Source organism: Rhinolophus ferrumequinum, chromosome 10, assembly GCF_004115265.2.
Source record: "Rhinolophus ferrumequinum isolate MPI-CBG mRhiFer1 chromosome 10, mRhiFer1_v1.p, whole genome shotgun sequence".
NCBI lineage: Eukaryota > Metazoa > Chordata > Mammalia > Chiroptera > Rhinolophidae > Rhinolophus > Rhinolophus ferrumequinum.
The window spans coordinates 60,303,111-60,319,909 of record NC_046293.1 but is presented as its reverse complement, the minus strand read 5'-3'; positions in this window follow the sequence as shown (position 1 = coordinate 60,319,909).

Sequence of the window (16,799 nt, the reverse complement as noted above, 5' to 3'; positions counted from 1 at the left end):
TATGAGAGAAAAAGTTGGGATGAAATTCTGGAGAAATGTGAAATCTGTACTCTCATGGTCCTAGGTGAAAAAATGGAATTTCTAATTCCTGGAAGCTCGATCAATCTACCAATTTTATAGTAGAATTTGAAGGAAAATTAACGTTGTGGTTGTTCTCATACCTATGAAACAGATAAGTGCTATCATTTTATATGTTTTTCCTAGAATATCATCTACCAGGCTCACCCAAAGATTATTTAATTCTAGGTTAGGACTCAGGAAACATTTTCTGTAAAGCGCCAGACAGTAAATATTTTAGGATTTATGGGCCACTTGGACTCTGTCACAACTACTCAACTCTGCTTTGTTGCACAAAAGAAGACGTACACAATCTGAGCTAGGATCTGTTCTAAAGCATTAAAAGTCAAGCTTTGCATTTTGATCATGAGAATCAACTCATGAATAGGTGGCCTCGCCTTGCCTCTCTGGTGTGAAATGAATAAGGATGTCAAACATATTAATGTACACTAATGGCCTATCATTAAGAACAAAACAGGTAGGATCAGTAAACATTTATCTTGTTGTATTAAGTTAACAAAGAAGGTAATTTATAAATGTGCCAGTTCTGTATTGCTAAGACAGTCTTAAAACTTTTAGCAGTGGTGGGTGCATCAGGGTTGTGATACTGTATTTCCTCAATACTAAGACACCATCAGTTATATAATCTGCAACCAATTGAAAACAGTTAAATTTTTTTTTTTTAATTTCAATAAGGAAGTTAACACGTCATTTATCACACTCCAGTAAGGAGGGAAAAAACTCAAAAAACATGTATTACGTTATTATTTATTAGGTCCTGTGCTGGGTACTTGAGATCTGGGTTCTTTTATCCCCTTCACAGGTAGTGTCACATTTTACAAATAAGGAAGCAATTTCATTCCATTGTGATCAGAGAACATACTTTGTGTGATTTCTTTAAAAAACAAACAAACAAAAAACAAACTTCAATTACAGTTCACACACAATATTATATTAGTATCAGGTGTGCCAAATAGTGATTAGACATATTTACATAACTTACAAAGTGATCACCCCATTTAGTTTAGCACCCATCTGAAACCATACATAGTTATTACAATAGTATTGACTATATTCTCTATGCTGTACATTACCACGACTCTTTCTTAAATTTGCAATTTGTACTTCTGAATCCCTTCACCTTTTTCACCCATCCCCTCAGCACCCCTCCCATATGGCAACCTTCAATTTGTTCTCTGAGTCAGCTGCTGTTTTGTTTGTTTATTTAATGGGTTTTTTTAGATTCCACATACAAGTAAAATCATAGGGAATTTGTGTTTCTCTCTCTGAACTATTTCACTTAGCATTCTACCCTCTAGGTCCACCCATGTTGTTGCAAATGGCCCGATTTCATTCCCTTTTTTATGGCTGAGTAATATTCCATTTTATATATGTACCACCTCTTCTTTATCCATTTGTTTATCGATGGACACTTAGGTAGCTTCCATATCATGGCTATTGTAAATAATGTTACAGTGAACATAAGGGTGCATATATCTTTTCAAATTAGTGTTTTGGATTTCTTCAAATAAATACCTAGTAGTGGAATTGCTGGGTCAAAAGGTAGTTTAATTCTTAATTTTTTTGAACTTCTAGACTGTTTTCCATAGTGGCTGCACCAATTTGCAATCCTACCAACAGTGCACAAGGGTTCCTTTTTCTCCACATCCTCACCAACACTTGTTTGTTGATTTATCATTCTGACATATATGAGGTAATATCCCATTGTGGTTTTAATTTGCATTTCCCTGATGATTGGTTATATCAAACATTTTTTCATGTCTACTGGCCATCTGCATGTCTTCTTTGGAGAAATATCTATTCAGGTCCTCTACCCATTTTTCAATTGGATTGCTTGTTGGTTGGTTGTCTGTGTGTGTGTGTGTGTGTGTGTGTGTGTGTGTGTGTGTGTGTGTGTTAAGTTGTATGAGTTCCTTATATATTTTAGATATAATCCTTTATTGGATGTATCATTGCTGAATATCTTCTCCCATTCAGTAGATTGTCTTTTCGTTTTGTTGATGGTTTCCTTCACGGTGCAAAAACTTTTTAGTTTGATTTAGTTCAATTAAAAAAAAAATTTCCTTTTATTTGCCTTGCCTGGGGAGATATAGTGAAAAAAAAAAAGTTGCTAAGAGCAGTATCAAAGACTTTACTGCCTATATTTTCTTCTAGGACTTTTATGGTTTCAGGTCTTAAATTTAAGTCTTTAATCCATTTTGAATTTATTCTTTTATGTGGTATAAGAAGGTGATCCAGTTTTTTTCCTTCCTTCCTTCTTTCCTTCCTTCCTTCCTTTCTTCCTCTTTTCCTTCCCTCCCTCCCTGCCCCTTCCTTCCTTTTTTGCATATATCCAGTTTTCCCAACAGTATTTATTGTTTACCACACTGTATATTCTTGCCTCCTTTGTCATAGATTAATTGAGCACATAGGTGTGTGTTAATTTCTAGGCTCTCTATTATGTTCCACTGATCTGTGCATTGGTTTTTATGCCAGAACCATGCTGTTTTAATTACTATAGCCTTGTAGCATAGTTTGATGTCAGTTGGAGGTACTATGATACCTCCAACTTTGTGGGTTTTATTTTTTTAATTGGGGAATATTGGAGAACAGTGTGTTTTTCCAGGACCCATCAGCTCTAAGTCAAGTCTTGTTTTCAATCTAGTTGTGGAAGGCGCAGCTCACTGGCAAAAAAAAAAAAAAAAAGGAAAAAGAAAAGGAAAAGATTGCTTTGGCTACTCAGGATCTTTTGTGGTTCCATATAAATTTTAGGATTATTTTTTCAAGTTCTGTGAAAAATGCCATTGCTATTTTAATAGGGCTTCCCTTGAATCTAGATTGCTTTGGGTAGTATGGACATTTTGACGATGTTAATTCTTCCTATTCGTGAGTATGGCATAGTCTTCATTTATTTGTATCCTCAATTTCTTTCAATGTCTTATAGTTTTCTGAGTACAGATCTTTTACCTCCTTGGTTAAATTTATTCCTAGCTATTTTAACTTTTTGATGCAACTGTATATGGGATTGTTTTTCTTAATTTCTCTTTCTGCTAGTCCATTATTGGTGTATAAAAATGCAACCAATTTCTGAATATTTTTTATCCTGATACTTCACTGAGTTCATTTATTCTAATAGTTTTTGGTGGAATCTTTAGGGTTCTCTATATATAGTATCATGTCATCTGCAAATCATGACAGTTTTACTTTTCCAATTCGGCTGCCTTTTCTTTTTCTTGTCTGACTGCGACAAGGTTTCTAGGACTTCCTATACTATGATGAATAAAAGTGGACATCCTTGCTTGCCTTGTTCCTGATCTTAATGCTTAATGTTTGAGTATGATATTAGCTGTGGGTTTGTCATATGGCCGTTATGATGAGGTATGTTCCCTCTATCCCCACTCGGCTGTAAGATTTTTTTATCATAAATGGATGTTGGATTTTGTCAAATGCTTTTTGTATATCTATTGATATAATGATTTTTTTTATCCTTCACTTTGTTTATATAGTATATCGTGTTGATTTGTAGATCTTGAAGCATCTCTGTATCCCAAGAATAAATCTCACTTGATCGTGGTGTGTGATCTTTTAAATATATTACTGAATTCAGTTTGCTAATATTTTGTTGATGGTTTTTGCATCTATGTTCATCATGGATTCTGGCTTACAATTTTCTTTTTTTTGTAGTGTCTTTGTTTGGTTTTGGTATAAGGGTAATAATGCTGCCCTCATAAAATGAGTTTGGGAGCTTTCCCTTCTTTTCAATGTTTTGGGATAGTTTACGAAGAATAGGTTTTAATTCTTCTTTGAATGTTTGGTGAAACTCACCTGTGAATTAACTTGGTCCAGGACTTTTGTTTATTAGCAGTTTCTTGATTAATGACTTGATTTCATTAGTAATTATCAGACTGTCAGACTTCTGTGTCTTCCGGATTCAGCCTTGGAAGATTGTATGTTTCCAGGAATTAATCCATTTCTTCCAGGTTGTCCAATTTGTTGGCGTACAATTATTGGTAGTATTTCCTTGTAATCCTTTGTATTTCTATGGAGTCAGTTGTCACTTCTATTTCATTTCTGATTTTATGTGTGCCCTCTCTTCTTTGAAACCTCTCTTCAAATAGGTTTTGATCCCTTGCTCGCTCTCTCTCCTGGTACCCCTATGATGCGAATGTTATTATGCTTGGTGTTGTCCCAGAGGTTCCTTATACTCTCATTTTTAAAATTCTGTTTGCTTTTTGTTGTTATGATTGGGTGTTTTCTGCTACCTTATCTTCCAAAATCACTAATTTGATCCTCTGATTCATCTAATCTACTGTTGACCCATCTAATGTATTCCTCATTTCAGTTATTGTATTCTTCATTGCTGATTAGTTTTATTATGCTTTCTATTTCTTAGTGTAATTTCTCCCTGAGTTCATCTGATCTTCCCCTAAGTTCACTGAGCATCCTTATAACCAGTGTTTTGAACTCTGTATCTGGTAGATTGCTTTCTCCACTTCATTTAGTTCTTTTTCTGGAGTTTTGTCCTGTTCTTTCATTTGAGACATGTTTCTTTGTCTCCTCAGTTTGGCTGCCTCCCTGTTTCTTTCTATGTTTCCTGGTTTTGGCAGGGTGGCCTTATGTAGTAGGTGCCCTGTGGGGCTCAGTGGCACAGTCTCCCTGGTCACCAGAGTTGGGTGCTCCAGGGATGTCCTTTGTGTGGCTTGTGTTTGGCCCCACTGTAGTTGAGCCTTGACTGCTGTTGGCACATCAGTGGTTAGGACTGACCCTCAGTCTCACTGGCTGTGGGGGCTGGTTGCGACTACAGTGGATGAGCTGGTGTATAAGGAAAGTGGGATTCGGTTTAGCGGGGCTCTGGTGGCATCCGATTCTGCCCTATTGGTGTGTTTGTGGAACTGGTTGAGTGGTGCTCTGAACTGGGGAGCTTGCCCTGTGGTTTGGATTCCTCCCTCCTCAGGGGGGACCTCTGCAGCTGAGACATCCCTCCTGATTACTAAACGCCACACTGTGGGTGTGGGACCTACTCATTCTGCTTTCTGCCACTCATACCAGTCTCATCTTGGCTTCTTCATCTTTAGTTACAGGACTTCTGTTCAGCTAGTCTTCAGGTAGTTCTCAATGACAGTTGTTCTGTAATTTAGTTGTAATACTAATGTTGGTGGTCGGAGGAGGTGAGCACAGCGTTTACCTATTCCATCATCTTGACCAGAAGTCTACTTTGTGTGATTTCAATCCTTTTAAATTTATTGAGGTTTGTTTTATGGGCTAACATGTTCTATCCTGGAGAATGTTCTATGTTCACATGAGAAGAATGTGTATTCTGGTATTGTTGGATAGAGTGTTTTATAGTTACCTGTTATCTCTAGTTAGTTTATCATGTTCTTCAAGTCTTCTATTTCCTTATTGATCTTCTGCCTAGGTCTATCCATTACTGAGACTGGGGTATTAAAATGTCCAACTATTACTGTTGAATTGCCTATTTCTCTTTCAATTCTATTACTTTTTTTGCTTCATGTATTTTGAGGCTCTTGTTAGGTGCATGTATAATTTATCTTTTCCTGATGAATTGACCCTTTTATTACAGAATGTACTTCTTTGTCTCTAGTAATAATTTTTAGCTTAAAGTCTCTTGTCTATTTATATAGATACTCTCGCTCTTATCTGATTTCTTTTTGCAAGGTACATCTCTTTCCATCCTTTCATTGTGAGGCTATTTGTATGTATTTTTGGATCTAAAATGTGTCTTTTATAGAGAAAATATAGTTAGGTTTGTTTTTAAATTCATTTCGGCAATCTCTGCCTTTTGATTGGATACATCTAATGTAATCACTGGGAAGGTAGGATTTCTATCTGCCACTTTATTGTTTTCGGTATGTATTGTCTTTTGCTCCTCTACCATTTCTGCTCCTTTTAGTGTTAAATAATTTCTATACAGCATTTTAATTCCCATGTTGTTTCTTTACTGTTTTTTAAGTTATTGTCTTAGTGATTATACTGGAGATTAAAATTAGCATCTTAACTTGAAACAATCTAATTTGGATTAACATCAAATTAATTTCAATAGTATATATTTTGCTCCAATATATATTTCCAATTCTTTCTTCCTCCTTTGTGATATTGTTATACAAATTGTATCTGTTTACAATATAAGCCTATCAAAAGTCTAATAATTATTTTTTAAACAGTTCTTTTAAATTATATAGAAGAGCTTTTATATTTTGTTTTTACCTTTTATATTTTGTTTTTACCTTTTCTGGTGGTCTTTATTTATTCGTATGGATTCAGATTACTATCTAGTGATGTTTCATTTCAGTCTGAAGGAATCCCTTTAGTATTTCTTGTAAAGCGGTCTGCTGAGGACAAATGCTCTCTGTTGCTTATCTGGCAATATCTTGATTTCTTCTTGATTTTTTGAATGATAGTTTTTTTCTAGATAGAGAACTCTTGACAGGTTCTGTTTTTCTTTCAGTACTTTATTTAAAGTCATCCCACTACCTCCTGGCCACTAGGGTTTCTGATGGGACATTAATGTTATTATGGATCCCTTGTATGTATTGAGTTACTTTTCTCTTGTTGATTTCAAGAAGTTGACTGGGATGTGTCTACGTGTGCACTCTTTGTGTTTATCCTATTTGGAGTTTACTGAATTTCTTGGATATGTAGGTTAATGTTTTTCATAAAATTTGGAGCATACCTTCAATGTTATGGAAAGCAATTTACAGCTCTACTTAGCCTTCACCTCCTGCTTTGGCAGAGCCTTAATGTCAACCTGAGATGAGAAATTAGGCCTGCTCAGGTCTTTCCTGGGCATGGGTACTGCCCTGCACTTGTTTGAGGATCTCTAGGTCCCTTGTAGTGTTGGGGCTTTTCAAAGCCCTCTGTGGACATCTCATTCACCAGTGTTTCCTTTTTCAGTTTTTTGGTCAGCCTCTTCCTGTTAGCCTCACCTCATCTGACTGATTTAGCTATGATGTTAAACAATTACTGTTGGTTGTTTTTGACTAATGCCCTCAGGATAAAGCAGTTCACAGAAAGCAAAAGGAAAACCCTGAGATGGGCCTTTCCAGGGAGCTGCCAGATAGGTCAGTGACAATTTTCTGAGGATGTGGACTTTGTGGGGAGCTACAAGCCCATTCAGCCCCCCTGCAAGTGACCACGAATCTGCTGCGTCTCGAAGCTACTATGGCTGTGAGCCTGTTGGTGTTCAAGATCTGGAAAGAAGCGAAAGAAAGTTGGTCAAGTTACACTGCCACAAAGCTCCCTGTTCGTACTGAGATTCAGCTGATTTTTTCTTGACTAAATACACTGCTTGGATTGCTGTAATCCTTTGGTTAATTTCCAGAGTTCTGAAAAAGTTGACTTTGACACTTTGCCAGTGTCCCCTTTGCTTATATAGAGAAGTAGATTTTAAGAGGTCCTTATTCTACCATTCCAGAAGCCCCGCTCCAAATGAAGAAATAAAGATTCAGGTAGGTTAAGTAGTTGCCCAAGGACAGTGAGCCAAGCAGCACCAAAGCCCAGATTTCAAATCTAAACCTTATGTTCGCCACACACCTGCCTTCCAGGACAACCATTTTCTGAAACTTTTCATTAGATAATCAGTACAGCAGTCTTGCCACATCCGTGGGGGATATGTTCCAAGACCCTCGGAGGATGCCTGAAACCAGATAGTACTGAATCCTATACATACTATTTTTCTATAAATAAGTACCTATGATAGTTTAATTTCTAAATTAGGCACAGTAAGAGATTAATAACAATAACTAATAATAAAATAGAATAATAATAATATACTTTAATAAAATTATGTGAATATGGACACTTTCTCAAGTAATTTTTATAGTTTTCAGTCCAAACCTACTCCTAAATCTGTATAATCATCCCTTACTTGCAGTAAATGGCTCGGTATCACTTGTTTTAGGGGCCCCCTTGCTGAAGGGGCTCAATGCTTTCTGGTACAACACCTTGCTTGATGTTCATGTCTTCCATCCCCTAAGTTAAGTGGCTTTTTCCATCTTAACCAGACACTTATCATGTACTGTGGCCATAACTTTTGCAGATTGAGGTGCAACTGCAAAACTAGCACAGATGTTTTTTCTTCTTCACAACTTCATGGATAGAAGATTCATTCTTACCATAGATCTTAGGAATATCAACATATTATTTTTTTCTTTCCTTATTAAGTTGAGAACTTTCACCTTTGCACTTAAAGGAAGCACTTTACAGCTTTTCTTTGGCATACCCGAACTGCCAGCATCACTAGTCTTGCAATGTGGGGCCACTATTAAGTAGAATAAGGGTCACTTGAACACAGGCACTGTGACACCGGGGCAGTTGAGCTGGTAACTAATACAGCTACCAAGTGACTAACAGGAGGGTAGTGGATAGAGGGTGGATACACTGGACAAAGGGATGATTCATGTCCCAGATGGGGCAGAGCTAGACAGTACAAGAGTTCATCATGCTACTCATAATGGCACACAATTTAAAACTTATGAAATGTGTATTTCTGGAATTTTCCATGTAATATTTTCAGACCATGGTTGACCACAAGTAACTGAAACCATGGAAAGCAAAACTGCATATAAAGGGTGACTACCGTAGTTACAAAACCTCCGTCGTGTACACACTTATTTGGATGGCATTTTGAACAAGCCTTTTCACATCAAATCCCTATCCCTGAACTTTGTACCGATTAATGTCATCTACTGACCCCCAACACCATTTTCTACAAAATGTGTTTGTGACACAGGCATTTTATTTTCCTCCCATTCTAGTTACTCACTGGAACTCTATGTCAGCCTCTCCCTAGAAAATACGATGACAGTTTATGTTGGCAAGGCTTATCTTCAGGATGAAATTGAGTACCGGACTCAGATATAGGGCCCTGACCCAAGATGAATGAATGGTGTGCTACCCCAGCAACATTAGCCACAATATCTTAACTTCCTATAAATTTTTCAGTAATCAAGCGAGCAGCAAGTGCGCTTTAGCTCGCCCTACATGCTAATTAATAGTTGAAAATCAGATACCCAGGGTCTGGAAGAACTGAAAACAAAATTATGTTCAAATTCCTCCTGAACTAGATCTCACATTCTTGAGCACTGACGTGTCATACACATAATAGTAAAAGGGTGCCCAGCTGTACTATTATAAAACCTGAAGTATTGGGATAGAGAGTCATTTGCTGCAGTGGCATCAATATTACAGCTCTTGACACCTCTCTCTGGGCTCAGCTGACCTGAAATAAGAGAACCATTTCATATAGTAACAGGGTTTTTGTTTTGTTTTGTTTTGTTTTTGGTGATCTACTTGACTGTTGCCTCTGGGTTCAGCAATAAGAAGAGTGATAAGATGACATTTTTTAGAACAAAACCCAAGAACTTAAACTTAAGGGAGCCTCATCCAACAATGCAGTAGCCATGAGCATTTACTTAATCAATACCCGTCGCTTCCTGCAGGGGTTCTATGTCCTGGCTGCACATTAGAAGTACCGGGATGCTTTCACAAAATCCTGTGGACAGGGCCCTACCTCAGACCAATTAAATCAGAATGCCCTCGGGGCGGGACCCAGACATCAGTATTTTCAAAATGTTCTCCAGGTGATTCTAATGTGAGAACCATTCACTGTGTAAAGATATTAAGGACACATACTTCTGAATGAGTGTTGGCAGATGTGGCAAATAAAAACTACAGGACACCTAGTTAAATCTGAATTTCACATAAAGAATTATTTAAAATACCAGTACATCCCATGAAATATTTGGGACATACTTAAAAAATTATTTGCTGTTTATCTGAAATTCAAATTTCAATGGGTGTCCTGTATTCCGTATACAGGACAAAACTGAAAATTAAACAGGTGGGGTAGAAATAAAGCTCTGTCAGCAGAGAAATATCATTGGTTGGTAGATTTTTAGCTAAAAAAAAAACGAAAAATGAAAAAACCCACCAGGATTACCTGAAACCTTATAAAGTTGTGCCAGGCCAAAGCTATCCAGCAGAAAACAGTTCCCAAGTCATGGAGGAGACGGGAGGCCCACAGGAATACTCCAGGCAGGCTTCCTCAGTGCCTGTGTGATTTTGTTAGGTGCCTTCACAACACACCACAGTCTTAAACAACAGGGATTTATTTTCTCAGTCTGGAGGCCAAAAGTCCAAGATCAAGGTGTTGGCAGGTCTGGTGACTCCTGAGGCCACCTCTCTTTGGCCTGGCCTTCTCACTGTGTCCTCACAGTCCACAGTGGGTTTTTTTTGCCTGTGTGTAAGTATCCCTAGTGTCTCTTTGTGTGTCCAAAGTTCCTCTGACGAGGACACTAGTCACTGAATTAGGCCCCCACCCACAGGACCTCATTTTACCTTCACTATCTCTTCAAAGGCCCTATCTCCAAATACAGTCACATTCTGAGGCACTTTGGGTTAAGTCTTCAACAAGTGAATTCTGGGGACACCATTCAGCCCCTCACAGAGCCTATCACTGCACTTCAGTCCTGGGAAGATGTGAGGCAGCACAGTGGATGCCCTCCTCCCAGGGCCACCTCAGTCCAGGAGAGACTGTGCCCCTGAGTGAAGAGGAAAGGGGCATTTCTGACGGATGTGACAGAAATGAGCAGGCGCAAGAGTGACGTCATCAGATATGGGGTGACAGAGGAAGGGCAGGAGTACATGTCAAACCGAGAGGACAGACCATATGCAGAAGAGAGGACTATGAAGATATTATGTACTACTCCAGAGATTCAAGACACTAGGAAGGGGAGTACGCAGGACGCAAGAAACAAATCTCGAGTTCAATAGCAAAGGGGAGCACTGCAAAAACTACCCACCTGCGCCTCCCCCCCCCCCAAAAAAAAAGCAGGACTTATAGAATTTCCTTTGTCCCTTTTAGGGAAAGGGGAAAAGAAAAAAAAACTGCCACAAGTGTATTAAGACTCTTAGCACAGGACTCGGAGAGGAGACTGCCCAGTCTTCATTTTATTGAATTCTCTGGCTTGGTCAACCTTCAAGAACACAGTTCACTGTCTCCAAACAGCTGACCTGGGTTTTACTGCACTTGGGCATAAATATGCATGGTTAGGGGCCAAGATGTGCCAAGGCTGCACAGGCCTGTTCTGGTTTTAGGCGGTGCCAACCAAAAGAACAGCGGGGAAGTTTCCCTCCCAGGAGTCCTCACTGCGGATTCGATCTCCACAGGGCAGGGGAGGCTCTGGCGGCGGGAGAAGGGTCTAGGGGAGGGTGGAATCTTTACCTAGGGTTTTGGATCGAGGCAAAAGCACATCACTCTCTTCGTTTTCTCATCTTGGACATTTACAGAGTGTGACCCAGCAAGCCCGGCGGGAAACAAACTAACACTGCAAGGGAAACCCAGCCACAAAGCCACTCAACTTTTCCAGTGTGGTCCAAACGCCATTCTTGGCATCTGGGGCGCCCTGGCTTCCCTGCCGCCTTTGTCCTCGCGCGCCCACCGTGCTCGCCTTCCTGGCGCACGGTCGCCAGCGCGGGCGGGCAGCCTGTCGCTCATCCGTCGCTCATCTGCCACCAAGCGCTCTCTGCAGCCACTCGCTGCCATTCCGACGTGAGTGAAAGGCACCTTAATAAGAGTGTAAATAAAAGCCAGGCTGAGAAATGAGTTTTCCACGCCAGCAATCACCGACCTCTGCTGTAAAGAGTCTCGCGGAGCCGCGCAGATGGAGTCCCCGCACCTGGGGATCAAAGCCATCTCCCAGCAGCAGCGCCCTGTCAAACACCTGGGTGCCGCCCAGATGCGAACTCGAGGGGGAGGTGGAGTGCTTCCGGCTTAGGGATTCTCTGACAACTGATAAGCCAGGACCTGGCAGTCCCGTCTCCCCTCTCCAGCCCCAGGAACCTGTCCCCTCCCCCACCGCGGGGACGAGTTGGCCGCTGGAATAATCTGAGTCTGCAGTGTCCTCAGGAGGGACGGACCACCAGGCCCCCTAATTTATGGTCATTGGTATAATAGCTTTAACGTGATTTATCTGACCGCAGAGGAGATGACAAACGCCTGGAGAAGAACGATTGGCCGTGCAGGCTTTGTGCATCTCTGATTGGCCTTATTAATTTCGAGCAGGGGTGGGGGTAGGGGGAGAACAGCCTCTTGGCGGAGACAAGGAAGTCAATTTGGCAACAGCTTCCATGTAGAGCTGGTTTGGGCTGGCACAGGTTTAGCTTTTGTCGAAACTGCAGGAATAACGTACCGCTTAAGAAGTCAGGGAGTTGGACAGAATGTGCTAGTATACTGATTTAAAGCAGATTTAGTTTGAAAGAGAGTGAAGAGTATTTGATTTGACTGATTTCTTTTTTCTTTTCCTTTGTGTTTGTACTGACCAAAGACATCAGTGTTTGGGGGTGGGAGGAAGGGCAGAAATGGTGTTTTCTTCTTATTTTTTAGTGTGTAAGTGTGTGGGGGGGACACAACACTTACGGCTTAGAAGGGAAGGGGTCTGGGGAAGTCATGGGGCACATGAGTATCAGAACATGCTTCTAAAAATATGATATTTCACAATCATTTGTGTGGGCAAAAATCTTGCTTCCCTTTTGAGTTCTCTTCAGCCATCCCAGCTAGCGGTTATGGGATATGTAAATTACGGGATAAGCAAACCAATACACCACACTTCACAAGGCCATTACTCTGGGTTACTGTAGTAACTGTCATTTAAATGTCACCACTGAGTGATACAAGTTAGTCTCATGAATAGAAAGGACTAAATAAGGATATTGGGGGAGTTATAATATTTACTGGAAAATATTTTCATATGAATGAATTACAAATTCAGTAGGGGTAGATCTGAAATTCAAATGTATATCCATTCATTCATTATATTTATTTGTGTGTGTAGAATTCAAATGTAGACACAATGCACTAGGCAACCTCCAAATCCAATCTCTAACACTCCATTCCTCAGGGGGACCAGGACAGGGGCAGAGACAGAGAGAATGTGACTGATTGGGAAGGGGCGAGACTGGTGTCACATGCAGAGGCCCAATCACTGATTTACAGGTCTCACCAGAAAAACAGACTTGGAGCAGCTGAGTACCAATTTATTTTGCTGCCTGAACCGATGAGTGGTTGCCGTACATGTCACTGAGTTGGAAGGTTGTGCATTTCGTTCACTGCTAGGTTACAGGAAGCTTTGAAGCAGGTCCAGAAGGCAACCAGTAATTGTCCTGGCACCTATTGAGGTGGGCAAGTGCAATCCTGCCGGGTAGAATTGGCTCAGTGGGGGCTGAGGGCTGCCTGTCATCACCGACTAGTCCTGTCAAATGCTGCCTGAGTTAGAAACAAAGGTGGCCCATGTAGTCCTATTACAAGAGCAGAAGTGGAGCAGAAGGTAAGGGTTACTTCCCAGAACAATAAAAATGGATTTGGAGGTCAGGAGTGGAGACTTGTTTGGGCCACAAGCCACAGGTTCTGTGTCCAGCTCCCTACCTGTGTGACATTCACACGAAACAAGTACCATAATAAAGGTATAAATAAAGTACCATAATGAAGGGAGTGCAGTGGAGAATCAGTTTAAGAGTATGTAAGAGTCAGCCACGGAAGGTTTTCCACACGTGTCGACCACTGCACTGGGTCATGGCCAATCCCAGAATAAAAGAGAGGAGGAAAAGACAACAGCTTGTACCTGATGAGGATCCTAGGTGTAGGAGCTCAAGCTGCATCTCACCTCTGTGTGAAACTAAATGTTTGCAAGGGGCCAGAAATTTCACTCCCTAACAGAGATCAGCAGTCAGGTGTCTCCTCTAATTTTCTAAAGACCGTAATGCAAACCTTTATGTTTCTTTAAGCACATCTAGCCATAATGACAACAGAGCAAGCCAAAATCACCGAAGAGAACTCAGAAATCCTAGTATAATTTTTAATTTAAAATAATCCTACTCCACTAATATGACAAATGACAGAAACAAACACAACGTGCTGTCTTCCCAGCTTTCCAGCTGAACTACGCTGTGGTTTTCTCTAAGGCCAGACAAGCTGGCAGCTAAGCAGGAGGTCTCCCTACATCCGCACAGTGGTCTGATTCTGCCCCTCAGCCTTTCCTGGCTGGGCTGCTCTCAGGACACTGCAGGAAACTCATCTGTCATCACAACAAAAATAAGCTCCACTCGTTTGCATTCACTTGCTTGCTGGGAAGCTCCCTCCTAGGCCATTCGGTGGATGCTTCTTTTTCTTCCTTTCTTCTTCAGCCTCCTAGTCTCCTCCTCCTTCCTCTGAAGGGCTCATTGTCAAGTGTCAGAATTATGACTGCAGAATTGATTGCTGCCCTTAGTTAAGTAAAAGACAAAACTGCCTCTTTTGTCTGATGTACAGTCAACCTCACAGGCTGTGTCTTGTAGCAGCTCTAGTTTTCTCTACAACGACGTAGTAGTGTGAGTCTTGTCTGAGAGAACACACAATCCCTCAGCCTGGATTCCAGGCCACGACAAACAGCACTGCCAAGACCTCTATCCTCATACACTGCCCATTTCCGATCTTGCTTGAAAGCACCCCTTTCCTTTTTTGGCTGTATTGTTCAGTACCTCTCTGTGTGACTGAGATTGGGGCTTTCGGAGAAGCTTCCTTGAGGGAATCGCAGTGCCTGTGGGCCAAGGTCAGACGCCTGTATAAGGCAGGGGCTTGCCGACAGATCCTCTGCTTGTTAATAGCAGTTCTGTGTGACTCTGGCAGACCATGGGGTTTTATTCACCCATTTTGCAAACATTACAGAAGCCCTTTTGTATATCTTAGGGGAGGTGGAGATGAATAAGAAGCCTCTGGTCTAAGACAGCAGACACCGAATGCTCCCATGAGATAGTACAATCACAGAGGTACGAAGAGCGCACTGTGGGAAGTCAGCGGAGAATGAGTTTCAGCGTCTGCAAGGATCAGGAAATGTTTCCCACATATGCTGATCACTGTACCGGGTCATAAAGGATGAAGAAGAATTGCTCAAGGGGAGAAGGTCATGCCAGGCATGGATGGAAAATAAAGCTGAAGTGAGAGGAGGAAAAGTAGGACAGGTGGAGACGAAAGGAAGGAGTCCAATGGGATTGATAGAAAAGAGAGAATAAACAAAAGGGGAAAAGCGACATGGACGAGAGTGAAAAGAGGCATTAGTAAGCATCTCTGCTGCTCCTGGGCTGCACCCATGCCGCCACTAACCAGGCTCACTCCCAGGGCAAACACCATCATGACTATATCCATCTCACCAAAAGTTGCTGACCTTCAGGAAACACTGTAAAGTGACTTAGAATGTTCACAATGTGCCACAAAGGACATACGGCAGATACAAGAGAAGGATAAAAAGACCGAGGCATTGAAAAAGTTTGGGAGAAAATACTTTGAAATGATATTAGCTGTAATCTATCATCTATGGGTGATACGATTATGAATGATTTTAATTTTTTTTTTACTTATGTGGAGTTTCTAATCTACAGTGGGCATGAATACTTATGTATAAACTAATGGGCTACTTATTGAGTGATTCTTAAATAAACACATTCTAATAAAAAGGTTTAAGTTCATGATAATGGTTTGTGATCTGTATTGGAAAGGTGAGGGTAAAAAACTAGGATTACCTCATTCAGTGGGCAGGTTTTGCAGAGATAATTTGGGATATGTCCCATTTTATATGTACGTAAATATTATTGCTACCACCACTCTCCCTCATCCCACAAGGCCAGAGATGAACCTATACCGCCAGCCCCCTAGCACAATAGCTGGCACAAGCAGGTGCATGTTTAACAAATGTTTAATGAAAGAATCCTAGACTTTCTACCCTAAAATCAGGACTCTTTCCACTACAAGAGTGATGCTCATACTTGAGCATGCATCATAATTATCTGGAAGGCTTGTTAGTAACACAGAATGCTGGGCCTCACCCACAGAACTTCTAATGTACAGGTCTGGGGTAGGCCTGCGAATCTGCATTTGTAAGATTCCCAGGTGGTACTGACGCTGATCTGGGACCCCACTTTGAGAACCACCACACTATAACACAAAGTTTTCAGACGGAAGCATCCTGAGGGCTGCCCACTGCCATACGTACTTGCCATGACCATGACTTGAAAGAACGCTCCAAAAGGTAACATGAAGAAGAGTCAAAGCTAAAATCGCTGGCAGAGCTAAAATGACCAAGAATGCTTTGAATTCAGTTCAACAGCTTATTAATTACACTTTCTGTCCAGCACTAGGACTTGCTGAAAGGATTACAAAAGACATACTGCCACTGTTTGGTATCCTCGGAGGTCAGAGAGCTTGGTCAGAGTCCAGATTCGCACACAGGGAATGGCAAACAGTACTGTGTACTGGCATCCGCCTGCTTTAGTCAACAATACAAAGGGGGTTCCGTAAGATTACAATGGAGCTGAAAAAGTCCTATCGCCTAGTGACGTCGTAGCCTCATAGAATCACAGGGCAACGCGTCGCTCGTGTGTCTGTGGTGAGGCTGCTGTAAACCACCGACTGCGCTGCCAGTCGTAGAAAAGTGTAGCACACACAGTTACGCACAGTACATACTACCCGGTACTAAACGACTGTGTTGCTGGGTTAGCATTCACTATACACTATGCTTTTTGTCATTATTTTAGAGTGTACTCTTTCTACTTATAAAAACAAGTTTGCTGTAAAACAGTATGCTGTGTTACTCTGGCAGCAGCCTCATACCTCTCGTGTTTCCTAAGTTTCTTGATTGCATCATTTTCTCTTGTGCTTGATTTAATCTGGTGTTGTTTTATAAATGTAGTGTAGC